At 39.2% G+C, this 27,364-nt stretch overlaps 1 pseudogene; it reads right to left on the bottom strand.

Annotated features, from left to right (window-relative positions):
* Nucleotides 1–5,725: 5,725 nt before the first annotated feature.
* Nucleotides 5,726–6,823, bottom strand: LOC144239055 (heterogeneous nuclear ribonucleoprotein F-like; annotated as a pseudogene).
* Nucleotides 6,824–27,364: the final 20,541 nt, after the last annotated feature.

The following is a 27,364-nucleotide window of genomic DNA, read 5'->3' as shown; positions in this document are numbered from 1 at the left end:
TGGCTCAATAGGTTAAGCATCCGACTTTGGCTCAGATCATGATCTCACGGTTCATGGGTTCGAGCCCCATGTTGGGCTCTTTGCTGACAGGTAGCTCAAAGCCTGAAGGCTGCTTCAGATTCTGTGTCTCCCTCTCTCTCTCTGACCCTCCTCTGCTCATGCTCTCTCTGTCTCTGTCTCTCTGTCTCTGTCTATGTCTGTCTGTCTCTCTCTCAGAAATAAATAAAACATTAAAAAAAAAAAGAACAATGAAATCCCCTCCCTGTGGCAAAAGGAAAAAACAGACATTAAGAGTCTTAGAATCTATTAAAAAAATATACTAAGTGCAAATGTACTGAGGTGATGCCTAATGTTAACATTGGTATAAGTTGCCTATTGATGTTTTAATGTTTGACTGGTTGGATTCTTTCCCATGTCACTCTCTCCACTCTCTCACAGTTAACCTTGACTCTGTTGTTGACCTAACCTGCGCCTTGCATACTTTTCTGCTACATCAGGAAAAGGTTAGGAATTTATAAAGCAAAGCAAACAAGACTCTGAGATTTGTTACTGTAATGGTTGCTTCCCTGTTGGGAATTTTGAATCTAAAACAGAATGAGGAGATCAAGCTTGTATATGGCAGGCAGCTTGTAAGTCTACAACACAATTTATGTGCAAGACCCTGAGAGGAAAGATTTGTAGAAATGAGGCCAATTTGCCGTATTCAAAGGCTCAGTCTGCTTCTAACACACACATTTCTGGACACATATTTTGAAATGCATTAAACATATATTCACAGTGTATTAAGTCACTTAGATATAAACAATTTAGAGAGATGTGAAATGTATCCATAAACATGGAAACATGGAACATGGAGAATATATCCATAATACTATTAACACTATTCTAAAAAGTACCAGTGCAGCTGTTGAATCATTATCTTGTACACCTGAAACTAATAAATATAACACTTATATGTTAATTATACCTCAATTTTAAATGATCTTTTTGATCTTCAATAGGTAATAATTTAATGGAAATAACAATGAGAACACAGCCCAAGGATTATTGTTAAAATATAGAACTTATTACATTAACTATCAGAAAGAATCTTTTTAATCCCATGAATGCAGAATGGTTATTTTTATTTCAACAGACAGAAGTAGTTAAATTTTGAATCTTTGCAAACATAGATTGATATTTGAATGCCTGGTTTAGCTTAAGTCCTGAGCAAACTGCTGCAAGATTTGCAGTATTAAATTCATTGGTACATTAGGGATTTCCATCCCCATGCTTTGTGCTAGCCATTCTTAATATGTAACATGGCCGAAATACTACTGAATGATCAAATACTGGGTCTTAAATAAAAATAGGTGAGGAAAACAGTCTAATTCTGCTAGAAAGTATTTTTTCTTTTACAAAATTACTTGTAATTTTGTACAGTTTTCATCTAACTGATGTTTTTAATTCTACAATTAGAAATATATTACCTTGGGTTAAGACATTAAACCCTATTGGGCAGTGCCTGGCTGGCTCAATGGATAGAGCTCTCAACTCTCGATCTCAGGGTTGTGAGGTCAAGCCCCACGTTGGGTATAGAGATCACTTAAATAAATAAATAAATAAATAAATAAATAAATAAATAAATGTATGTTAAAAAATGGGGGAGGCAGACCTAGGTGGTTCAGTCAGTTAAGTGTCTGAGTTTTGATTTTAGCTCAAGTCATTGAGATCACAATTTGTGAGTTTGAGCCCCACACTGGGCTCTGCAATGACAGTGAGGAGACTGCTTGGGCCTCTCTCTCTCTCTCTCTCTCTCTCTTTCTGTCTTTGTTCCTCCCCTGCTGTGTTCTCTCTCTCAAAATAAATAAACTGAAAAAAAAGACATTAAACCCTATTAAAGAGTAAACAGAAGAGCTATTACAGTATATTAAAATAGACTAATGTATCACAGTAAACTCAGTTATGAAATAGACTAATGTATCACAGTAAACTCAGTTACTGAAACTCAGGCAGAATGAATTTGCCAAATCTTTTTCTGAAATTAGACTTTGTCAGGGAAGGTAGGGTGAACTTTAGAATAGTAAATACTGAGGAGCTGCCAGCAACAGGGGTGAGAACATCCTAACTCACAGATTTTTTTTCCAACAGAGCTTACTATAAATACTCTTTTCCCTCCATTTAAAAAGTTGACTCTAAAAAGTCCCTGGGGTTTTGTTTACATTTTTAGAACCCTTATATTCTCAAATCTTCCCAATTAGCAGCAGTATTCTCACCTAAGAAACTTGTTAGGTTTCCTTAGCATCACTCAGTGCCTAAGGTGTTCTGTACTGCTAGACACTCCCATTCATTGAACAAACACCTAAGGATGATAAGATACTTCTGTAGTCTTCCTATTTGGTGTGGGAAGACTGGGAAAGACAAACTCAGTAGCAATGTGTCACTGTTTTTATGGATTCCATATCTAGTCCTCCCTGAAATCATTATACCCATTAATATTTTATTTGTTTTGCTTTGAAAATGCATCCTTTTAAATTAATTACATTTTCCTAGGATTCATTTAGCTTTCTCATTGACCATTAAATCAACAATAAGCAAATAAATGATTCTATGGATTGTATTTTGAGATTTAGTTTTTAAAAAATTAACTTAATTATTTTTTAATTTATATCCAAGTTAGTTAGCATATAGTGCAACAATGATTTCAGTAGTAGATTCCTTAATGCTCCTTACCCATTTAGCTCATCCCGCCTTCCACAACCCCTCCCAGCAACCCTCTGTTTCTTCCCTATATCTAAAAGTCTCTCATGTTTTGTCCCCCTCCCTGTTTTTATATTATTGTTGCTTCCCTTCCCTTATGTTCATCTGTTTTGTATCTTAAATTCTTCCTATGAGTAAGTCATATGATATTTGTCTTTCTCTGACTGACTAATTTTGCTTATTATAATACCCTCCAGATCCATCCACGTAGTTGCAAATGGCAAGATTTCATTCTTTTTGATTGCTGAATAATACTCCATTGTATATATAGATTTATATACCACATCTTCTTTATCCATTCATCCATCAATTGACATTTGGACTCTTTCCATTCTTTGACTATTGTCAATAGCACTGCTATATACAGGTGTGCTATATACAGGTGTGCTGTTTCAAAGGGTGCATGTGTCCCTTTGAAACAGCACACCTGTATCCCTTGGACAAATACCTAGTAGTGCAATTGCTGTGTCATAGGGTAGTTCTATTTTTAATATTTTGAGGAACCTCCATACTGTTTTCCAGAGTGGCTGCACCAGTTTGCATTCTCACCAGCAGTGCACAAGAGATCCTCTTTCTCCGCATCCTCGCCAACATCTGTTGTTGCCTGAGTTGTTAATGTTAGCTAGTCATTCTGATGGGTGTGAGGTGGTATCTCATTGTGGTTTTGATTTGTATTTCCCTGATGATGAGTGATGTTGAGCATGTTTTCATGTGTCTGAGAGCCATCTGAATGTCTTCTTTCAAAAAGTGTCTATTCGTGTATTTTGCCTATTTCTTGACTGGATTATTTGTTTTTTTGGGTGTTGAGTTTGATAAGTTCCTTATAGATTTTGGATACTAACCCTTTATCTTATGTGTCATTTGAAAATATCTTCTCCCATTCCATTGGTTGCCTTTTAGTTTTGCTGATTGTTTCCTTCGCTATGCAGAAGCTTTTTATTTTGATGAGGTCCCAATAGTTCATTTTTGCTTTGGTTTCCCTTGCCTCCGGAGATGTGCTGAGTAAGAAGTTGCTGCAGCCGAGGTCAAAGAAGTTCCCTGCTTTCTTCTCTAGGATTTTGATGGCTTCCTGTCTTATATTTAGGTCTTTTGTCCATTTTGAGTTTATTTTTGTGCATGGTGTAAAAAAGTGGTCCAGGTTCGTTTTTCTGTATGTCGCTGTTCAGTTTTCCCAGCACCATTTGTTGAGGAGACTATCTTTATTCCATTGGATATTCTTTCCTGTTTTGTCAAAGATTAGTTGGCCATACTTTTGTGGGTCCATTTCTGGGTTCTTTTTCTTTTGCATTGATCTGAGTGTCTGTTTTTGTGCCAGTACCATACTGTCTTGATGATTACACCTTTGTAATATACCTTAAAAGTCCAGTTTGTGATGCCTCCAGCTTCGGTTTTCTTTTTCAAGATTGCTTTGGCTATTTGGGTTTTTCTTCTGGTTCCATACAAATTTTAGGATTGTTTGTTCTAGCCCTGTGAAGATGTATTTTGAGATTTAATTGCTATTTCAGATTAACTTATACAAACTGAACTTCACAATGGTTGTCCTATGTGTATTGTCTGGGGAAAAAGTTTTGGAAAGACCTTGCCCTTTGACTGGACTTAGCCTCCTCTGGGAGGAAGCCGCAGCCTTGGATTCTTCATGTGTGATGCCAGCTAGGCTGGATACAGGGAACACCCAGGAGAAGTCCTCTTGCTAAGTTTCCTGGTTTAGAACTCATTTGACAAAGGTAATTCCTGTTTTTGGAAATAGTTCACAACCATGCTATATTTTTTATTTTTGCAAATGTGAAAAATCACAAAATTGAGAAGGAAGAAGAAATTTGAAGCCTGCTTTATTGATGAGAGAAATAGAATTTAGTTAATTGCAGAACCAGAACTATCTACTGGGCCCAGAGATAAAACAACTTCCCACAAGTACAATGGAAAGCAACATCAGCAAAACTCAGAACCACAGTTTCCCTCCCTGACTTCTTGTTCATATCCAAGAAAGAGGCCTTTGTCCCTGAAAGTTATAGGCAGATGAATTCCAATAAAAGCAAGAAATCTTATGGCCAAGCAAATCTAATTGGCAAATAGTGAAGTGCCTTAATCATTTCTGAAAATAGATCTTGTGCTATTGTTATACCCAAAATAACCTGGGATCACCTGGTAAGGGTCCTTAGAGATAGGCCTTAAGGTATTCAAAAAAGTGTGTCATGAGTTGGAATTCCTTTATCTTTATTTGTAAAATTAGGTTATATACCTAAATATTACACCCACACATATATTATACATATCTTATTCTTCCTTTCTTTCTGGAGACAAGCATTTTTTTTCATTGTGAAAAAAAATCTTTATTTTAAGAAAAAAACCTAGTTAACAAAAAAATTTGACAAGTTTCACTAGCAAAATACACCCAGAAGGAAATCACTGTACAAAGAGAGTTTTAAGTCAAGTCCTCACTAATTCCTAGGGTTTTAGTAATGTGACTCAATTTTCAAAACTAACTTATTTTTAAAAGCTTAAACTTAACCTAAAAGATTTTAAATGAAAATAAACTAGAATGAAGAAACATGAGAAATATTCCTCTTTGAATTAGGAATCTAGCAAATTGAGTTTTCAAAAAAAAAGCACATCTCCCCATTGTGTTCATGGTGATGTGGTGTAAAAAAGCCATTTAATGTACTAAATGTACATTTTATGTAACTACTTTAACTCATATAACATTATGCTGAAGTACAGTACCAAAATGTTAATGGGAAAATGCTAAAAACAGTTCTAGCTTACTCAGTATTACATGCTAAAGGAAAGTTTGTATGAGAAAACACCGAAGAGGTCATTTTTTAATCCAGATTTCAAAAACTCATGGTGCAAAATGGATCCCACAGCTTCCTCTAGAGTAATGGTTGCTAATAGTGTTAATATTATTAATATTGCTAATAATTCACTGTTTGTTGGCTGTCTGTGAAAAGTTGACTGCAGTAACTCAAATGCCCCTACAAAATTAGTCCTATCTACCCATGCTGTTCTGGCCTCAATAGCCAGCCCTGTAATAGCCACTCACAGACAGGCTCTCAAGGCTACTATGAGTGGACTGAGCCGACACCCCCATGCCTTTTATCATCTGACTGCTATATGCCCCATTGCTGGCCCCAATAGTGGAATTCAGGAAAAGTTCTATGTGTCTGATTTGCATGCTGGCCCAGTCCTTGGACATAGCTGCCCAGCTCCTTTGGGAGTGGCAAACTCCACATCAGCTTCTCCAGTCACTCTTCCATCAGGACCAATCTCAATATTTACTCTCTTAGGGCTGAGTGGAGAAAAAAAAAGTTGTAAATGTGATTCTCGATGGCTTTGTATGGCATTCCTTTCATGTGGACTCTGTGCTCAGTGGTACTATAGACAGTGACATAGCTGTCTCTGTATCTGTGGTCATACACACCTTAGAGACAGTAAGTAACTGAGGCTACCAAGAGAGATTGCTGGTTAATGAATAGCCATTGCTGAGACAGTTGTACTCCTCATATCCCCCGTAACCTGCACTGTAAGCACCACCCATTGTTTCTAGGCCCACCTGCTTGACAATGCCAATATACCTCCTGGCTGTGCCAAGGCAGTCATAAAACCCCAGCTGCTGTACAGATGTGAACTTCAGAGGGGGATCCAAGTATGCCTAACTTCTTCCTGATTGCTCTTGGACACTTCAGTGTATCTGTGCCCCATTCTCTCCTTCTGCTTCCCAAAGGCCTTCTCAACCAACTCCTGTGAGGCAAACTGCCCAAAAGCTTCCCCTGTAATCTTGCTCTCTGGGTCCACCAGCAATGTGATCCCATTTGGCACAATTTCCAACCCTGAGGAGAACTGAAGAATTTCTTTCTTGGTGCATCTAGATGGGAGTCCCTGAAGCTGCACAAAGCTGTCACTGGTGGTTTCCGCACTGTTTGGACTGCTGTGTTTGAGCACACAACCCGTCTTGAACCCCTCAATGTACTGGTCTCTCGTGCTTTCCCATGTCTCTTTTAAGGGCCATTTTTACATCATCTTCTGATTCAAGTTCAACAAAAGCCTCACCACTCTGCCTGCCTTCTCTAGTATAGTTGAAATTCATACATCATGAATTGTGCAATCAGGAAGGAAGTTCTGCACATCCCCAACAGAGCATCAACAGGAAGGCCATGGAGCATGACCACAAAGGCTTCACCTCTCTTGAGGCCCAGCCTCGTGACACTTGAAAGGAACAGACATCAAACAAGCTTGGGTGCAGTTTTTGCAGCTTAAAGAACAACCATGGTGGGGGAATGGACAGGGTACCACAGCTGGAGAGACTCCAGGTAGATAACAGATTGTCCACTGAGGGGAACAGGATTGATTTCTATTTTTGTCACACAGGTGTGGTTTACAGACAAAGGACCCCTAAATCTACCCAACACTTAAAAATGCAGAGGGATCCAGGGAAAGTCCAGGTGCCTCTCCTTTTGTTTTTATCCTCGGGCTCCTAGTCTCCATGCTCCTGCTCTTCCTCACATCCAGCACCTCGGTTGTCCCTCTGAGTACCTTCTTCTCCAGGAAGACACAGTGCAGTCCAAAATACTTTTAATTGTCCTTAGGACTAGAATGATTTGTGGGGGAAGGTTTCCCAGCATAGATAAACTTTTAAACCTATTTTTGTACCATTTTTTTCTTTTTTTTTCCTTTTTAAGGTACATTTTATTTCAAATGTCCATTATAATATCACTAAGAAAGCAAATGTTTTTTTTTTTTGGTGCCACCTCCCCTACCCCAATTTTTTAAATAGTTTATTGTCAAGTTGGTTTCCATATAACACCCAGGGCTCATCTCCACAAGTGCACTCCTCCATGCCCATCACCCCCCCTTCCCCTCTCTCCCACCCCCATTAGCCCTCAGTTTGTTCTCAGCATTCAAGAGTCTCTCATGGTTTGCCTCCCTCCCTCTCCTCAACGATTTTTCCCCTTCTTCTTCCCCATGGTCCTCTGTTAAGTTCCTCCTAATCCTCCTATACGTGCAAACATATGGTATCTGTCCTTCTCTGCCTGACTTATTTTGCTAAGCATAACACCCTCAAGGTCCATCCATGTTGCTACACATGGCCAGATTTCATTCTTTCTCATTGACATGGAGTATTCCGTTGTATAGATGAACCACATCTTGATCCATTCGTCCACCGATGGACACTTAGGCTCTTTCCATGTTTTGGCTATTGTTGAGAGTGCTGCTGTGAACATTGGGGTACATGTGCCCCTATGCATCAGTACTCATGTATCCCTTGGATAAATTACTAGCAGTGCTATTGCTGGATCATAGGGGATTTCTATTGTTAATTTTTTGAGGAACCTCCACACTGTTTTCCAGAAGGGCTGCACCAGTTTACATTCCCACCAACAGTGTAGGAGGGTGCCCGTTTCTCCACATCCTCGCCAGTATCTATAGTCTCCTGATTTGTTCATTTTAGCCATTTTTTTCAACTTCCATCAGATTCTAATGGAGAACTTGCAACATGCTCTTCCAGCATCCTTCATCCTGTCTTTATAGTCTGAAACGTTCATCTCACAACTATGTTGAGTACCTAACATTTGCTTCCTAGAAATTTATGCTTTTCTTAACATATAAAGATGCCAGACAGTTATTAGTCTGTCATCAAGATCTAAAATGTATTTTCTTGGAGTTCCTGGGTGACTCAGTCAGTTAAGTGTCCGACTTCGGCTCAGGTCATGATCTTACAGTTCATGGGTTCATGCCCCGTGTCGGGCTCTATGCTGACAGCTCAGAGCCTGGAGCCTGCTTCAAATTCAGTCTCTCTCTCTCTCTCTCTCTCTCTCTCTCTCTCTCTCTGCCCCTCCCTTGATCGTGCTCTGTCTCTCAAAAATAAATAGAAAAAAAATGTTTAAAAAATTAAAGTATATTTTCTTCCAGCCCCAATAGTAAACTCATCTGGCGTTGTTTTCGAGATGGCAGTTTGAGACCATGAAAGAGAGAAAAGAGTGATCCATACAACCACTGGACCTGACCCTTGACTCATCATGGTCCAGCCAATGATTTTTCATGTAAAAACCACAACACTTTTATGCAGTGCCTTTAACTGTGGCTTGTCAGTAAAGATTAAATTGTGGAATCACTAGCTGCATCACCAAATTTAGTCAAAGCACTTGCAATGAACTTTCTTTCTGATTCAGCAGTACTGAATTTTATTTTGTTTTTCCCAATTAAACAAAAATGTCTCAACTATGACTAGAAAAGGAGAGGGAGAAATCAACCACTGAACCTTTCCAATAACTCCACAAACCTCATCTTTTCAGATTATAAGCTATATATACATAGTTTGTAATACATAATAGTATATATATTGTTTGTAAATCTGTAACATACCTTTCTCTGTGGCCTGTTTTTCTTGGAAGGAAAAAAAGTTTGGCAGGTCATCTTTTTTTTTTTTTTTTTTGGTACTTAAAGTAGCCTTAAGAACAATAATAAAGTGCAATATATATTATACATAATAATAAAGTGCAATATATATATACATATTTCTGTGTAAGTAAATAAATTTATATATTTCTGTGTAAATAGTTGTGTGTATGCATTAGCACCGGAGGACTCAGAGGAGGAAATGATGGAAAAGAAAGCATTTATTTCAGAAGTGGTCAAAAATGCCTTCTCTCCTTATCCTGTATTGAGGTCTGGTTCCTAGCACTTCTCTCAACTATGACAAATTCTGATGGCTCAGGCTTTGATTCCACTTCAGAACTTTCACCTTTCTTGTGTTGCAGATATGTTTCCCCTGCCTGTCTTCCTTCTATCTGGTTCTGATTTCTGTGTTGCAGCTTGACAATACATCAGGAAGAGTAAAAAGAGTTACACTTTTGAAGCTCTGCTGTCTAACTAGCCTTAGCAGAAGCCACGCTGGTGGTGTGTTCTCTAGACATCACTCATGACACAGGATTGTCTTGCCATGAACGGATACTCGGTAAAGATTAGGTTTGCCTAGAATTAGCCAAAAGGTTCATGAAGTTTCTATGTGGCTTATTTACTTTTTATTTAGGTAAAGTTCATATAATTAAATTCACCATCTGAATTTTAACCATCTGGAAGTGTGTGATGCAGTGGCTTTTAGTGCATTCATAATATTGTACAACCATCACCACTGTCTAGATCCAGAATCTTTTCATCACCCCATGAGGAAACCCCAAGCCTCTTAAGCTATGACACCCCGTTTCACCTTCTCCCAGCCCCCGACAATCTGCTTTCTGTCTCTATGGACTTGCCTATTCTATATATTTCATATAAATGAAGTTATAAAATCTGTAGCCCTTTGTCTGGCTTCTTTCACTTCCCATAATGTTTTCAAGGTGAATTTATGTTGTGACATATAGTGGCTCTTCATTCCTTTTCATGGCTGTATAATACTGCATTATACATGGATATGCCACATTTTGTTTATCCACTCCTGAATTGATGGACATTGGGGCTCTTTAGACCTTTTGAGAACTGTGACTGGTGCTGCTGTGAACATTCATGTACAAGTTTCTGTTTGAACATCTATTTTTCATTCTTTTGTATAAATACCTAGCAGTAGAATTGCTGTGTCACATGGTAATTCTATGTTTAACTCTCTGAGGATCCTCCACACTGTTTTCAACAGCAGCTGCATGGGTTTACATTTCTATAAGCAATGTATGAGGGTTCCGTTTTCTCTATATCCTTGTCAGGACTTTATTAATGTCCAATTTTCTTATTATAGCCATCCTAGTGGATGTAAAGTGATATTTTATTGTGCTTTTGACTTGCATTCCTTTAGTGGTTAACACTGTTAAAATTTTTCCATGTGTTTATTGACCATGTATATATCTTCTTTGGAGATATGTCTATTCAAGCCCTGTTTCTAATTTTTAAATGGAGTTTTTGTTCTTCTGTTGTTGAGTTGTAAGAGCTCTTTATATATTACAGATACTAGACCCTTATCAAATATATGATTTGCAAACCTTTTCTCCTTTTCTTTGGGTTGTCTTCTGGACAGTATCCTTTGATACTTCTGTATAAGTTTTACCAAGCTGGCCCCATGTGAAATTTGAAGTAGTATCAGTCAGTCAGTCAATCTCTCTCATGCCTTTGCCCTCTTTCACTTTTCTTCATTCACTTCCAGTTTTTTCACTTCTCTTATACTATACTTTCCAAGGACCAGGAAAAAATGTTTTCTGATAAATTCATTCACATTGGGGTGTAAATGACTGATAAGTCCTAATGACTTACTCTCCCACCAAAGTTGTCTTCCTCTCAGTAGTTGAAAAGAAGGCAAAGGAATTCATGAAATGTCAGACATTGATGAGCACAGTGTGCTGGGATCATAGGACACCTTTCTGTTGCTTCCGAAATCACACTAAGTTAATATCACCAGTTCCACTTAAAATAAGGATTCTAGTCCTAGGTCTGAGGTTTTCACAAAGCCAATCACGCTCTCTGTGAAACTCTCCACTAAGCCTGTGGGGCTTCTGTGGGCAGCCCTGTGCCAAGCACATTAGTAATTAAGTCTCAATGTGTTCTGTTCTTAAATAGCCTGTGGTTCAGATGCTTTTAGAAAGTAGATCCTTTCCTTGAGACTTACCTATTGGACTTCTAAGATCACGTCTGAGTTACCATTCTTATGTATCTTCAGAGCACCATTTACTCTACTGAACATGGTTGTATTTTCTTCTTCCCGAATCATATTGTCCTGGGATTGAAATGAATCTATAACCTCTGAGCCTTCTATGACTGTTTGGGCACCCATTGGGTCTTCCCCATCCTTCTTTGGATGTGATTCTTCACTTTAGCATCACAGAGGCTGTTGACAGCTCTAATAATTATGCTTGAAGACAAAACCAAAATTACCCTAATCAGCTTGCTCTGGGGCTGGCAGGTATGCGGTGCTGTCACAGCGAGTTGGTGATATACAGTCTGCCATGAATAGAGCTTTTTTTTCAGCTGCACTGGCAGGGCCACCTGCCGTCTGTGCCCTACTTCCTGCCAGGAAGCTCTGTGACCTTCAGTGGCCAATGCCAAGTGATTAGAAAACTGGTAGCATTTGTGCCAGGACCTTGGTCTCTGTGAGTTTTGTTTGCTGCAACAGAGAATCAGGAAGTTCCAGAAAAGAGCTACAGAGAAGTGTTCTTATCCAAAGATGCAGGGTAAGGATTCTGCCTATATGAAGGTAATGAGAAGTAGCTTAGGGTGACTATTTCCTTTCCCAGATTTGGCCAACAAATCTCTCAAAATACACAAGTACCTTTGAACTGCTTATGCATTCAGCAATGAGAACAGAGACAGGATAATCTAATAAGATAAATCTAAAAGTTAAAAACCAGACCAGCTAAACAATGAAAAATTGGAAATTGAAATTTTTAAAAATACCATTCCAAAAATATGAAAAAATAGGGATAAGTCTGACAAAATATGTGCAACAGCTGAGCAATAAAAACTAAATAAAAATAAAAACTGAGAGAAATTAAAGAAGACTGAAATAAATGGAGAGATATATCATGTTCATGCATCAGATGATTCAGTATTATAAAGGTGTCAAGTCTCTGTAAAATGATCTCTGGATTCAAAGCAATCCTAATCAGAATCCCAGTGGACTTCTTTGTAGAAATTAATGAGTTAATTCTAAAATTCTTATGAAAGTGCAAAGGACTAGAATAACCAAAGCAACTTTGAAAAAGAATAACAAAGTTGGAGTGCTAATGCTACCTGATTTCAAAACTTAGAAAGCTATTATTGTATGAAGATATTTTGGTAATGGTTTAAAGATAGATCAGTAGAAGAGAATAGAGTCTAGAAATAGACCCACTCATTTATGGATACCCAATTTTCAATAAAGATACAAAAACAATTCACTGGAGAAAGTGTAGGGTTTTTTTTTTCCAACAAAAAAAATGTTGGAATAATTGAATATCCAGATGCAAAAATAGGAATGTTGATCCATATTTTGCACACTATGCAAAAGTTAACTCAAATGGATCATGGACTTAAAGGTTAAACCTATAAGAGTACAAAACTTCTAGAAGAAAACACAGGAAAAAGGTTTATGATCTTGGGTTAGGCAAAGATTTCTTGTATATGATACCAAAGATTTGATCAATAAAAGCAAACACTGCTAACTTAAACTTCATAAAAATTAAAACTTTTACTCTTTATGGGTACTGTTAACAGAATGATCAGACTAGACAAATTGGGAGAAAATATTTAAAATATGTTTCTTATAAAAGATTTGGATCAAAAACATGTAAAGAACTCCCACAATCAATAATAAGAAAATAAACAGTTGCAAAATGCACAAAAGATTTGAATAGATGAAGTCCAAAACATTAAAAAAGAAGACCATTATCACAATCAGTGTCAAGAAAGAGCACACCCACCCTTAGCCCTTTAGTACCATTGTCTAGAACAGCTGCAGCACGAATAGCAATAAGCAGCTCTGTTTTGGGGAGAGTTTCCACCCAATCCGTTGTTTTACCTTAAGGTTCTCAGCCTTTCCAAAGAAGATGCAAAGATAGAAATAAGCACATGGAAAAAATGTGCAACGTCCTTAGTCATTAGGAAAGCGTGAATTAAAACCACAGTGAGATACCACTCCAGACCTATAAGAATAGCTAAAATTAATAAGACTGACCATACCAAATGTTAATGAGAAGGTGGAAGAACTGAAACTTTCATACATTATTGGTTAGAATGTGATTTGGTACAACCATTCTAGGAAATACTTTGACAGTTTCTTAAAAAGCTAAAAAATACTGAAAGATATTTTCACACTCACGTTGAGAGCAGCACTATTCACAGTAGCCAAAAGCAGAAGCAACCCAAATGTCCATGGACAGATGAACAGATAACCAAAGTATGGTCTATATATCCAATGGAATATTACTCAGCCTTAAAAGGAAAGGGAGTCCTGGCACTTGCTACAACATGAAAGAAACTTGAGGACATCATGCTTAGTGAGATAAACCAGTCACAAAGAGACAAATAGTGCATGATTTCACTTATATGAGGTATCCAAAATAGTCAAATTCATAGAAACATCAAGTGGAATCATGGTTACCAGGGGTGAGAGAGAGGGGAAAAGGGAGTTATGTAATGTATATGGAGGTTGGGATTTACAAGATGAAGTTCTGGAGATCTGTTTCACAACATGTGAATATACTTAACACTGCTAAACTCTGCACTTAAAAATGGTGAAGATGATAAATTTTATATCGTGTCTATAATAAGAAAAATGATGAAAAAATTAAACAACCTTACTCTAGGGTATAGTCATTCTACTTCTAGTATTTACTTATGAGAAATGAGAGCACTTGTCCATACAGAAGTTGTATAAAAAAGTGCATGGCAGCCTTATTTGTAGCAGCCAGAAGCCAGAAACAACCCAAGTATCTATGAACAGACGGATAGGTATACAACTTGTGCTATAAACCTAACAGTTTATTTCTGGACTCTCAGTTCTGTTCCATTGGTTTATGCATCTGTCCTTATGCTAGTACACACTGTCTTGATAATTGTAGCTTTGTAGTAAGTTTTAAAATCAGGAAATGTGAGGGGTGTCTGAGTGGCTTAGTTGATTAAGCGTCTGACTTGGGTTAAGCATCTGACGTTAGCTCAGGTCCTGATCTCACCCGTTCCGTGAGTTCAAGCCCTGTGTTGTGCTCTCTGCTGTCAGTGCTGAGCCCACTTCAGATACCCGGTCTCCCTCTCACTCTACCCTTCCCCCCGCTTGTGTGTTTGCACATGGCTGTTCATGCTTTTTATCTCTCTCTGTCTCACTCTCACTCTCCCTCAAATATAAATAAAAACATAAAAAAAAATAAAATTGGGAAATGTGAATCCTCCAAACATGCTCTTCTTTTTCAAGATTGTTACCTCTTCTGAAATTGCATTAAATCAGCATATATCAATATGTCACCAAAGATTGAAATCCAGCAGTCTCTCACAGAAACCTCTGTAAATACTTAACATACCATTTCACATTTGATCATTTTACTAATACAAGCCGTTTTCTTTTTACTTTATTCCTAAACTCTGGGTAATCCTTTTCATGAACGTAAGAACTTTCCTAAATAGACTTTTATCTTTTATGTTTGCCATTATTTATCTTAGTTACTTTTGTATTTCATTAAAAACTTAGCTTTTCACTTTTAGTCACTTTGGGTTTCCCTTGGAATCTGCCACAGTAGGTCCAAAAAGAAGATGGTAATATATGGCTGTGAAGCCCACTATCAGCATTTATTCTTTGTTGCTGTGTTGCCTTCATTTGAGACCCTTGAAGATACAGATACTGTGGGAAGAGCTATAGCAAATCCAGCTCAGATCCTGTTATGTTACTAACGAACATCCCAAGAATGCCGAATTATGTGGGCCAATTCTGGCATTGCTTTGGCTTCCTAGAGAAGGTTTCTCTAGGTAGCTTTGGACCTTGAAAGTCTTTGGCCTGCAAAAGGGAATGGTGAGACAAAGAGACCTGGACACATAGTGACACTCCTTTAACAAACTTTGTCCCTCCTCCATGAGCCCTCAGTGTCCTTACTGCCTGTTCTGTGCCAGCAGAGAGCCAGGACAAAGCAGTGTGCCTGACCAGATAGCTGAGGGGCAGAGAGGCAAGAACACAGGAAAGGACTGAAGGGAGCTTCAAGGACAGAAAGTAAGCCCCATGAAGCATATCTTCTTCCCTGCCTCTGCTATGTTAGATTCCAACCCAAGCCAAGAAGCGACTGTGCAGAAGTGGGAGGGCTTATTGTTGGCTAGAGATCACCCAAAATAGAAGATTCGAGAATGCTAATGTGCAATGAGTGATGATGAAGTTCAAAACATTTAAAAGGAGGGCCATTATCAGAGTTATTGTCAAGAAAGAACACACCCACACTCAGCCCTTTAGTACCATTGTCTAGAGCAGCTGCAACAGAAACAGTAACAACAAGCAGCTCTGACTTTGGGAGGGATTCCACCCAATCTATTGTTTCACCTAAAAGGTCTCCAGCCTTCCTACCCCAGAATCTCACCAATATGTACTCATTCTTACTCTCCGCTTTGAGGAGGATAACTACAGCACAGGACATGGCTGACAGCTTCACTTGGGGAAGACTTACTCAGAGCCCTCTAAAATATGTGATCTTTTCTTTCCCTGAAATGGTTTGCCTGCCAGGCTCCGATGGTCCCAACACAGTACCATCTGCTACCCCTCTATTCACGTAAGGGGGCAGGTTGTCTCTATTCTGGACCACTTTGCCCTGAGCAAAACTCATAAGACATTTGATTTCAGTGCCTGTCCTGCTGCCCAGATATCTTCCCCTTTTTAGGGCCTCAGTTTCCTCAGTGAAGAGGTTGGCTAAGTTGGCTGTTAAGTTCTTTGCACATCATGTGTTCCATTACATTCAGAAAATGGTTGGCTTGGAATCTAGTACCAACTATTGCCTGCTCCTACCAGAGCTTTCTTCACCTCAGCTTCTCAGACAAGAGACCTTGAAGCTATCCTTGACTCTTCTCTCTCTCTCACACACACACCCCTTGTCTAATCAAGCTGCTGATGCTCTCAGCTCCACCTCAAGTCACTATCATCTCTCACCTGCGATATTGCACCAGCCTCACCATTGGTCTTTCTACTCTTGCCCCCTTTGGTCAATTCTCAACTTTGCAGACAGAGTGATCCCGTTACAGTATGAGTCAGATTATATAACTCCTCCACTTAAAACCCACTGAGCCCCCCCATTTCACTCAGAGTAGAGGCCAAACACCTTCCAGAGCTTTTAAGACTCCTGCTTCAGGGCTTTGCACTTGCTGTTTTCTCTGTGTCTACACTTCATGCCAAATGTCCACACAACTCACTCCCTCAACTCCCTTGGGAATTTACTCAGCTGTCACCTTCTCATTTGGGCCTATGCTTGACAACCCTACTGAAAATAGCAATGCCCCCTACATTCCCTATCCCTTTTCTTTGCTGTACATCCTCCATAGTACTTCCATCACACTATGTATTTTGTTTGTTTTCTACCTACCTCAGTTAGAATGTTTGATCAATGAGAAGATGGATTTTAGTTGGTTGGTTGATTGGATTTTTTAAGTTTTTTTTTTTAATGTTTATTTATTTATTTAAAAAAAATTTTAAGGTTTAATTTATTTCTGAGAGAGAGAGAGACAGCATGAACAGGGGAGGGTCAGAGAGAGAGGGAGATACAGAATCTGAAACAGGCTCCAGGCTCTGAGCTGTCAGCACAGAGCCCGACGCGGGGCTCGAACCCACGAGCTGTGAGATCATGACCTGAGCTGAAGTTGGATGCTTAACTGACTGAACCACCCAGGTGCCCCTAATGTTTATTTATTTTTGAGAGAGGGAGCATAAACAGAGGAGAGGCAGAGAGAGAGAGGGAGACACAGAATCTGAAGCAGGCTCCAGGCTCTGAGCTGTTAGCACAGAGCCTGACATGGGGCTCGAACTCACAAACCATGAGATTATGACCTGAGCTGAAGTCCAGACACAACCAACTCAGGTGCCCTGGTTGGTTGTTTTGTTGTTGTTGTTGTTGTTGTTGTTGTTGTTGTTGCTGTATCCCTAATACTTAGAACATAGTCTGACATTTTGAAGGCTCTGAGAACACTCTAGCTAGATTAATGAAATGAAGAACAGCAAGTTCTCTCTTGCCTGGAAATACAGAGGTATCAAGTAGTATATGCTTTCCTTCCCTCATTACTCAGTTTCCTTCCCTTCTTAGCTTACATTTGCTCCTTATTTCTTAAACCTGATATTTCTTGGAAATGGCATGAGGAGGGACGACATTCCAGTGGCAGTCTGCAGGGCTAGTTCTTAGACTAGAAGTGTACCTCATATTACATAACACTGAATTTCTCTAGTGGCAAATCCACTCCAGCCTCTCTTCTGTGTCTTGAGCGTGTTTTTATGGCTGGCATTCTTAGCTCATGTTAGAACTTGACTGTTTGAAAAGACAAAATTGAGATTTGGGATTCAGTATTTTGAAAAGTCCATGACAAATACCCATATGAATCCATCCAAAACTGAGCTTCCAATCCTCCTTCATTTTGGACTTCAAATCTAAAACATTTTTTAAACTTCCAAGAGGAGTTAGATTTATGTGCTAGTGCCTATGAGGAATGAAAAAAAAAAAGTGGTCTTCTGTTAAAAGAGTCTTCATGATGAAAGCCTATACATGGAAATTTGAGGTTGAATCAGATGTAAAAAGTATTTCTCTCTCAGTTACTCCCTCGGTCACTTATTTATTTATTCATTCAATATCTATGTGTCGTGGTCTCTTCATGGAGTACTGTCAAACAAACACAGTTAGCAACTAAAACTAAACTTAAAAAAATTATCTTTACTTTTGATTAAAGAAGTGGACCCAGAAGATCCATGAAGCACACCATCCCCTAGCTTCCCTCTCTTCCTCCTAGGGAAGGGACCAGACACATGGAAAATGAATTCTTCTTTGTCTCACACTGGGATTTCCTGTTAAACAGAATTCCCCACTTCATTTTATGATATAACAACAAAGAGAGACAGTGAACCAATATTTGAAGGTAGCTCAGAATGCATATGGAGATACGAAGAAAGTTATGGTCATTACCACCTGGGGCTATTTTTTAAAAGTACTGCTATGTATACCCATCCTAGATAATCAAATTTAATTGATCCAGGGTAGGCCTGGTTAAATAGTTTTTAGGAACTCCCCCAGGTGGTTTTTATGCATAGCTAAGGTGAAGAATGAATGGTCTAAACATAAACTATAACCAAGTTTATTTTTTAGGCCTCTGAAGTGCAGTGATTTTTTAAAAATATTTATTTTTATTTTGGAGGAAGAGCGCAAGTTGGAGAGGGGTAGAGGGAAAGGTACAGAGGATCTGAAGCAGGCTCTGAGCAGACAGGCTGACAGCAGTGAGCCCGATGTGGGGCTCGAACTCACAAACCACGAGATTATGAGCTGAGCCTAAATCAGACACTCAACTCACTGAGCCACCCAGGCACCCCCAAAGTGCAGTGATTTTAAATTGAGATTGAAGCAGTAATGAACTAGATGAAGTGAAAAGTAGAAAGGTGTGAGAGAGCATTCCAGGCAGGAGGAATAGCCATGAAAAACATGCTAGTGTAGAAGTCCTGGTTTTAGAAAGCCAAGAGCAGCCTTTACAGCCATTTTAAGCTGTTCCTTAGGGTGGAGGAGTTGTGCCCAAAAGAAAATTTACTTCCTGATTTCCCACAAAGCTGTATAGGAAATCACCTAAAGAAAACCCACCATCATATAGAGCTGCCACTGCCATGGGAGTGACTGGGTATGTGGATAACAAAAGGAATAGGTCTTTTCACTTTGTTGAGTAAATATAGATTAAGTTTGCAGTTTTTGCATACATAACTGCTATATTTGGAATTAATGCCTCAGGACTATAACCAGGACCCTTCAAAAGAAGTGCTAATGACTTGACTTGATGGATTTTCAAAGACAAAGCTGAGACCCTGTAGGGACAGGATACTGGAACTGTCCCATTAAAAATGTGTTCATCTGAAGGGCCCCTGGGTGGCTCAGTCAGTTAAGCATCCAACTTCAGCTCAGGTCTTGAACTCACAGTTTGTGAGTTTGAGCCCTGCGTCGGCCTCTGTGCTAACAGCCCAGAGTCTGGAGCCTGCTTTGAATTCTGTGTCTCATTCTCTCCCTGCCCCTCCCTGACTTGTGCTCTATCTCTCTCTGTCTCTCAAAAAAAATGTAAAAAAAAAAAAAATTTTAATGTGTTCATCCTGAATATTTATCCTATTTGGTGAGAAAAGAGATAGAAAGTGTCATGTTACTAAAAACAATGCAGAATTTGATTCTCATATTACTAAAAGCTACAGGAAAGAATGACCTTTTATTACACTTTTCCCCATTTTCTGAGGAGCAAGGGTCATATCTCAGTAATCATTTTAACTTTGACAGCCTCTGAACATTTTTTGTGTATCTTCATCTTTTGTTCTTTTCTTCCAATTGCTAATGGTTTAGGAGAATTAATGGACCAGGGGATAAACAGGTTTTGTTTCTGAGCATAAAGGCTTTATGGTCTTGTCAAAGGATTTTTTTTTCCTACACTATATATTTCCCTCTTTTGCTGATGACAAAAAAAGAGGCTTATGGAAATATTTGTCTTCTCATAATGCCTTATGCTAATCATGAGGGAAATAGAAATTAGAATGACCTTAAATCCTTGCACCATACTGTGTCTTTACTTCAACCACTCATGGTATCAGGGGACAGGGGAGATGGAGAGGAAAGTTGCTAAAATAATGTGAACTTGGGGCAGACTTTCCAATGTAAACATCTTTTGAATTTCTTCTTCACTCTGAAATGAATTATTTGAAACAAATCACTCTTAAAACAATTTTTTTAGTTCTAGCAGGCCCAAGATAAGAGGCCTATTTTCAACTTGAAGCAAAATTTTGGGTCATAAACAAAACTTAGATGTGTTTAGTGCTCTTCAGAACATTTGAGACCACCTCTTTGAATTCAGTATATAGTCAATACTATAGGTGTGTGTGTATATATATAGATATTCAACTCATATAATCAATATATTGAAGAAGCCCACCATTGTCTATACTTATATACAAGCATTAACTTCTAATTTGTTGCCTTGAGGAAGAAATGGGATATTGGTGGGGCTGTTTTCACTGGAAAATATTTGCAAAGTAACTTCACTTTAGAAGTAGTAGAAAGAAAAAGTGATTTTCTTTTATTTTGTAAAAATTTGTTATGAAACAGATACAAGGCTAGAGATTGAAAATATGGATTAAAACATGATATCTGGCCTTGAAGAGCTTTTACCTGAACTGGACCTTGGGCCATGGCTAGGAACTAGCCAGAAGGAGGGAAGAAAATGTGTTCCAGATGAAGGAAGCATCATTTTCAATGATGCAGAAATGTGAAAAACTCTAGAAAGTTTCAAGAGTCAGAAGATCTTCAGAGTAATTGGAACACTTGACTCGTGTAGGAAAACATAGAAGTCGAGTCTAAGATGATGAATTGGGAAGTAGCAGAGTGTAGTGTTTGACAGCGCTGAGTCTGGCCTGAGGTCAACCCTTGGCTTCTTCATTGAGTAGCATCTTACTCTGCACCATTTTTTTCTCATCTGTAAAATAAGGAGGATAATAATAACTCATGGGTGCTGAGAATAGTGCCTGGCATGATTTGCCAAATTAAGGCAACAGTTTATCCTGAGATGACAAGGACTAATGCTAAAATGATGTCAGTGTGAAGGATAGGAAAGGCCAATTGCAAGAGATGTTTCTCAGGTGTATTTGAAAGACTTGCCAAATGATTGGATTGGAGTGAGTGAGGAATAGAACAGGAAGGAAGAGGTCAAGAATGACAATCATGCTTTTAACTTAAGAAACCCTAGATGGTAGGGTCTGTGATCAAGATCAGAATTGGGGCACCTGGGTGGCTCAGTTGGTTATCATGACTCAGTTAGATCATGACTCAGTTAGATCATAACTCAGTTTCAGCTCAGGTCATTATCTCACAGTTTGTGAGTTCAGGCCCCACATTGGGCTCTCTACTGATAGTGTGGAAGCTGCCTGAGATTCTCTCCCCCTCTCTCTGCCAATTCACTGTTAACGCGCTCTCTCTCTCTCTCAAAAGTAAATAAAAACATTAAATTTTTTTTTTTTAATATCACAATATAGGAAGTGAAGACTATTTTTGTCATACCATGTTTAAGGTTCCCACACAACAACTAGGCAGAGGCCTCTGGTAGGAAATTAGTAAGAGTATGGAATTTGGGAAATAATAAAAATAATGCATTTGACACTTGTGAGTATAGAAATGGTCATTGAAGTCAAAATGGAACTTTAAAATGAGGCTATGTAGAGCAAGTTTTCTCAGCTTTGTTGCTATTAGCATTTTGGGATGGATAATTCTTTGTAATGTTGNGGGGGGTGGGGGGGCTATCCTGTACCTTCTAGGATGTTGAGCAATATCCCTGGCCTCCACCCACTAGATGCCAATGGCTCTTTCCCTCTTTGTCAACAAACAAAGATGTCTCCAGATCTCCTCAAAAGCCATGTCCCATCCCTAGGGCAGGGAAGGTGAAAGAGATTAATCCCTGTTAAAAACCTCAGGTGTAGAGTGATGATGGTGGAGGAGGAAGCTTCAGCAAATTATATACATGCTGAGCCCAAGTTTCTGAATACATTAATTGCAAATAATTATAGCAGTTACACAGATATTGTAAGAAGCATTCTAAAGCAGTCAAATGCTGAGCAAATGGTACTTACTCTGATTAGCCGAAGTTTAAAAATCCATGTGTGTTGTAGGTGAAATGATGGGATTTTTGAGAGCTCTTTTTGTTAGAAGAGTGGTTTTGGTCACTACAGAGGATATTTATCCATCTTCACTAGAGTCAGCAGTTACTCCTCACCTCACATGCAAATGCTCAATTTCAGATGGTAAAGCCAAGGTCCGAAACCGTAGACTGCTTTTACTCAAGGCTGTGCTGGCTATTCAGCTGGATGAAGTATTTTCAGTCCCTCTTAGATTTTCAGTTTCTCAATTTCTCTGCTCTTCCCCTATCCCCAAAAGGAGAAACTGATGCTAACGTTAGACATGTTTGTGGCTGTTCATGAATCTTGGTTGTCACAGTTGCTGAACATGGAATTTGTGATAATATATATCTTGGTGTTACTAGGAAACATTTTTTTTTAATTTTTAAATGTCTTTTTAAATTTATTTCTCAGAGAGAGAGAGACAGCGTGAGGAGAGGAGGGTCAGAGAGAGAGGGAGATACAGAATCTGAAGCAGGTTCCAGGCTCTGAGCTAGCTGTCAGCACAGAGCCCGACATGGGGCTCGAACCCATGAACCGTGAGATCATGACCTGAGCCGAAGTCGGACGCTTAACCGACTGAGGCACCCAGGCGCCCCACTAGGAAACATTTTTTAAGAGGCAAACAAAAACAAAGTCAGACCCTGGGTCCTGCTTTTCAACAGCAATAAATAATTCCCTATATTCTCTTTCACACTAGGTCCTTTTCCACATATAGTGGAAGGAGCTATATCTCAAAGGAAGTGCCTGAGCACCAAATGGCTCCTGTAAATCAAGGAACTAGCTGTAGAAAATGACATAATCTGTATCTAGAAACTATTCCTTATAGCCTCTTGCCTTGGGGAGTAATCATTCATGAAACTTCTCTTTTTAAATGTTTCTCCTCTTCAATGTACCTGAGAGTTTTTGGTCTTTCTCAGTGTGTTTTTTGTTTGTCTCTATTTTTCTCTCCCCACTCCCCAACCAAATAATCTCAAGAAGCCAAGATTTACCTGCCTGGAACCAAGAGTCACTGTTCCCTCAGCCAACAAAATCTGGTCTCTAGCTAAAGGCAGCTGTCTGTCAGTGCCTCAACCTGCTGAACCTGCAAAGGCCCCACCTCACACACCACTGGCCATCACATGGAAAATTCCTGGGCACAGAAGGGTCAGCCTACGGACAAGAAATCAGCCAACCGTGCTCCTCTGGGCACAGGGACTTTGGCGTCTGGCCAACCACTGTCATTAAAAGTGGGGGATTTTATGTTAGTTTTTCTTAAGTTCATGTTTCGGACAGCTTTTTATTATGATGTGATTTTTTTCCCCCCAAGGCCAGGCCTCCACCCTCACATCTTTGGTGGAATGTGTTAATAATTTGCTCTAGGGAGATGAAAGCCTCTTTGATACAAGTAAAATAAACACACGGAACACTGCTCAAAGGTCTAATTTCCACAACAGGAGCCCAGTTTGGGGACTGAGAGTTGGATAGAGAGAATGGTCTCATTTCTGAGTCAGTTTTCTCCTGCAGTGTCCCTCCTTTGCCTCTGCAGCTCTTTTCTGACTTGTCTAGCTTTGGACAATGCCCACATGTACTCTGGGACTCTCCAGTCAGTTGGCAACCAACAGAAGCCATCACTAACTGTTGTGGTAAATCCCTAATACAAGTCCTGAAACTGATTGTAAAGGCAGTATCCTTCTGGATGGGGTTACTTTGTGGGAGCCGAGGATCTAAGCTAATTTAAGACTTATTTCATGAAATCATAACATAGTAGAGTAGAAAAGACATCATTGAGTCTAACCTCTTCATTTTATAGATGAGGATGCGAATGTTCAGGGAGGTCTTGTTGAAAATCACACAGATCTTCCACATCCCAGTGTAGATTGTCCTCAAGACCTGTGCTGTTGTATTCCCATGATTCTCAAAGAATGGAAGAAGTCAAAACAAAGAAACAAACAAAAATGCTTTTCAGAATTTCTCTAACTACCTCTTTCTGTGCCCATCCCCATTTTGAGAAGCTTCTCTCCACCAAACTCTAGATACCACCTCAGGAGCCTATGAACCACCTCAGGAGCCCCTGAGCTCTCTAGAGTCTCACTTAGTTGCTTGGTCTCAGTGGTCTGTCATGCTGGGAGTATCTTACCCACAGTTCTCCAAAGCCTTAAATCTATACTCTCAAGGACCTGCTTTCCGAACCCAAAGGAATTATCAAACAGGCATCCCAGCAGACAGTGGGTCAATATGCTACCTGTCTCAGGCCCCTGACAGTTCATTAAAATTCTTCTCCATTCATACAAATTGATTTGAACATCCTGAAGTCAGCCTGGAGAAGACTTGAGCATGGCTGTGGTTAGTATTTCTTGGTGATGTTGGTGTTTGAGGCCCTTTCAAGTTTTGTTTTGATACTCATTCATTGGTAGGTTTGAATACTTCAGAGGAGTTGGTTTCAGGGCAACTCATGTTGGAGAGTCCCAGTTAAGGTATCTAAAGACCAACTTCAGGAGATGCTCTCAACTGTGTTTGACCTTATGAAGCTACGTAACCTCCCTATGTTCTGCCTTCCCAACTATAAAATGGGGATAAAACCTGCTCCAATCAGTTTCTCAGGATTTCTGTAAATATAATTACACAATAGATATTAAAGTAGTTCTGTAAGTAAATGAATGGAAAAGTCTTATTATTTATGGTACTATATATTTCACCAAATAATCTTATGGATATATAAACAGTGGATAAATAATCCTACTTACAAGTGGCTGTTTAACTAATGGCAGTCTCCTACTTTAAGCTTCACTCCATGCAGCATGGATTCATGTGTTTTTCTATATTATTATGATGAATTTTCTATGTAAAGGTTTGCAAAGATTTTTTTTTGAGGCACCCAAATATCCCCTTTTTAGCTACTTTGATCTAAAGGTTATTCCATCATTTATTTTCCCAAAACTTGAAACATGACAGTAATCCTCTTCTCATCCAGGATTTCTAGCTTTGATCTTCACTATCTTAACACTCAAAATACATAATGTTTTTTTATCATCAAAGTCTTAAGCTGTGTTTTGGCCCAGACACCTCAAGAGACTGAATTCACTTCGTCAGTTTCTCTGTCAGATTTTTCCTTTGTAGCAATTTCCCTGAGTATCCTGAGGCCACATTCCTCAGACATGTCCTCCTCCTCAACTCCTATCCTCCCAATTCCTCTCTCACTATGCTGTATACATAGTCCTTTCTAAAACACACAGCTCAAGGATTATTTGAGAAAAATCCCACATAGTGACCAGTTGTTTAATTTCTTATGGCTTCATTTCATCTCAAAGATAGCATTTAATTTGTGTTTTTAAACTGATATCCTATCCAAAGTTGAAATGTCCCTGAGAAAAATTAGCAGTACTTTTAATCCCCTGGGAATTAGTGGCATCTTGCCCCTTAATACTTGGCAGCCATGACAGTTTCTAAACTGAAACTTCTGCCTGAAACTTCTTACTGAAATCAACTCCGTTTCCATTTATGTTCATAAAAATTTAATACTTCTTATTCTGTCCCCAAATCATACTCTTGCTGCATGTGCTTTGAGAGTAAACTTCCTTCCTTCCTCGTGGAGAAATGACCCACAACATGCTGCTCTTCAGAGCCTCAGAAACCTAGGGTGCCAGGATGCCAAATAGGGTGAGAAGAACAAAAGTAAATCATCAAAAGGACACAAAAAAGAGAGATAGGTAGCTTCTCTTAACCCAACTGTGGAGTTTTCTTTCAACTAGTAGGAGAACCAGCCACTTTTACGTATGGTCCACCTCTACCTACAGCTGTCTCCTCCAAGCTGCTAAGCAAAATGTTCTGATTTCTAAATCCAACTTGGTGAACCTCAAGCTACAAATTTGTTTGTGATAAATTAGTGATCTCCCACAGAAACAGAGAAATCTCACTGACCTCCAAAGAGGTTGTGTGAATTCTTTCTTGCTTTGTAGCTTGTTTAAAAGAGACAAAGCATTCTGTAAAATGTTAACAAGGTCCAGCCTTGAGGATTTACAACTGTTTACCCAGCACTGTTGCTCCCGCTGCTAGTATGTCTTGTCACTTGCCCAAGTCCTGCCCTTTTGTCTCATCCTCCCCTGACCTGATACAAAATGAGAAGGCCAATATGATCACCCTAATAATGGTTCCTTTGTGTTTATATCACTGATTTTCACCCAGTAGATCCTCCAGCACATAAACTAACAAAGCCAGGAGCCCACTGACATCTCTATCAGCCTGCTGTACTTCTGGAACGTGGAACGTAGTCGTGTTAATTCATATAAGGCTGATGTCAGAACACATTTTTCATGTGTGGCATTGCAGGAGTTAAGTGATTAGTCTGAGACCAGAGAAGGAATAAACTGTAGCAGAATTTACCCTGTTTCACAATAGGCTCTGTCTGTGGAGTTATCTTCAGAAGTCACCCTCTGTTAAGCACTAGATAAGTTGTGTTGATACTCATTAATTGATAACTGGCTGGGACTTTCCACTACAAGAAAATGGCAAAACAATAAGCATTCCTTTGACCTGTGCTTTTCTTCTGAATCAAATTAACTCTGGGGCCAACCCTTTGAGGCAGTCAGGTGCCTTCATTTGTTCAATATGAACTTTTTTTAAAGTTTATTTATTTATTTTGAGAGAGAGAGAGCACACAAATGAGAAAGGGGCAGAGATAAGGGGAGAGACAGAATCCCAAGAGAGAGAATCTCTGAAAGCACAGAGCCTGACCCAGAGATCGATCCCATGACCCCAGGATCATGATCTGAACCAAAATCAAGTCAGAAGCCCAACTGGCTGAGCCACCAGGCATCTCAATATGAATTTATTAAATGTCTTTTTCATATAGGGTCTTATATGTGGGAAAATAAAAAGTATCTTCGTGTAAGAAACTGGGTTGTGTCACTGAAAAGGGAAAAGATCCATACATGGAAATTACAGTTCCAGGCAGTATACAATTAAATGCCAAAGCTAATCACTCAATGGGTGTTGTGGGGTCTCCAAGAGAGAAAAGTGAATGGGAGACAAAGAGGTCTGGGAAAATTCTGGCAAATACATTTCTGGGATTTAATGAATGATTAAGATTTGCACAGTGAGCTAGGGAGCAGACCAGTATTTTAGGAAGGAAGCACTACTAAACATACCATGTGTTGGCACCAGCCTAAATAATATTTTGGTAAGGTGGAAAATAAGAAACAGAGTCTAGTAGTGGGTTGCCTGGCTGCTTTGGTCTGTGACCTAGTCTCTCTCAAGTTGGTCAGGATCTGGACCTGGCTCCCTGAGGTGGGACCAGACTCTTCTCAGCAAGCACTGTCTACTGACCCAGAATCTCCTGAGTCTCTGTAG

This window comes from Crocuta crocuta, unplaced genomic scaffold (assembly GCF_008692635.1).
Source record: "Crocuta crocuta isolate KB4526 unplaced genomic scaffold, BGI_CrCroc_1.0 scaffold107, whole genome shotgun sequence".
In the NCBI taxonomy this organism is placed as follows: domain Eukaryota; kingdom Metazoa; phylum Chordata; class Mammalia; order Carnivora; family Hyaenidae; genus Crocuta; species Crocuta crocuta.
This window is presented reverse-complemented; position numbering and strand designations above follow the sequence as displayed.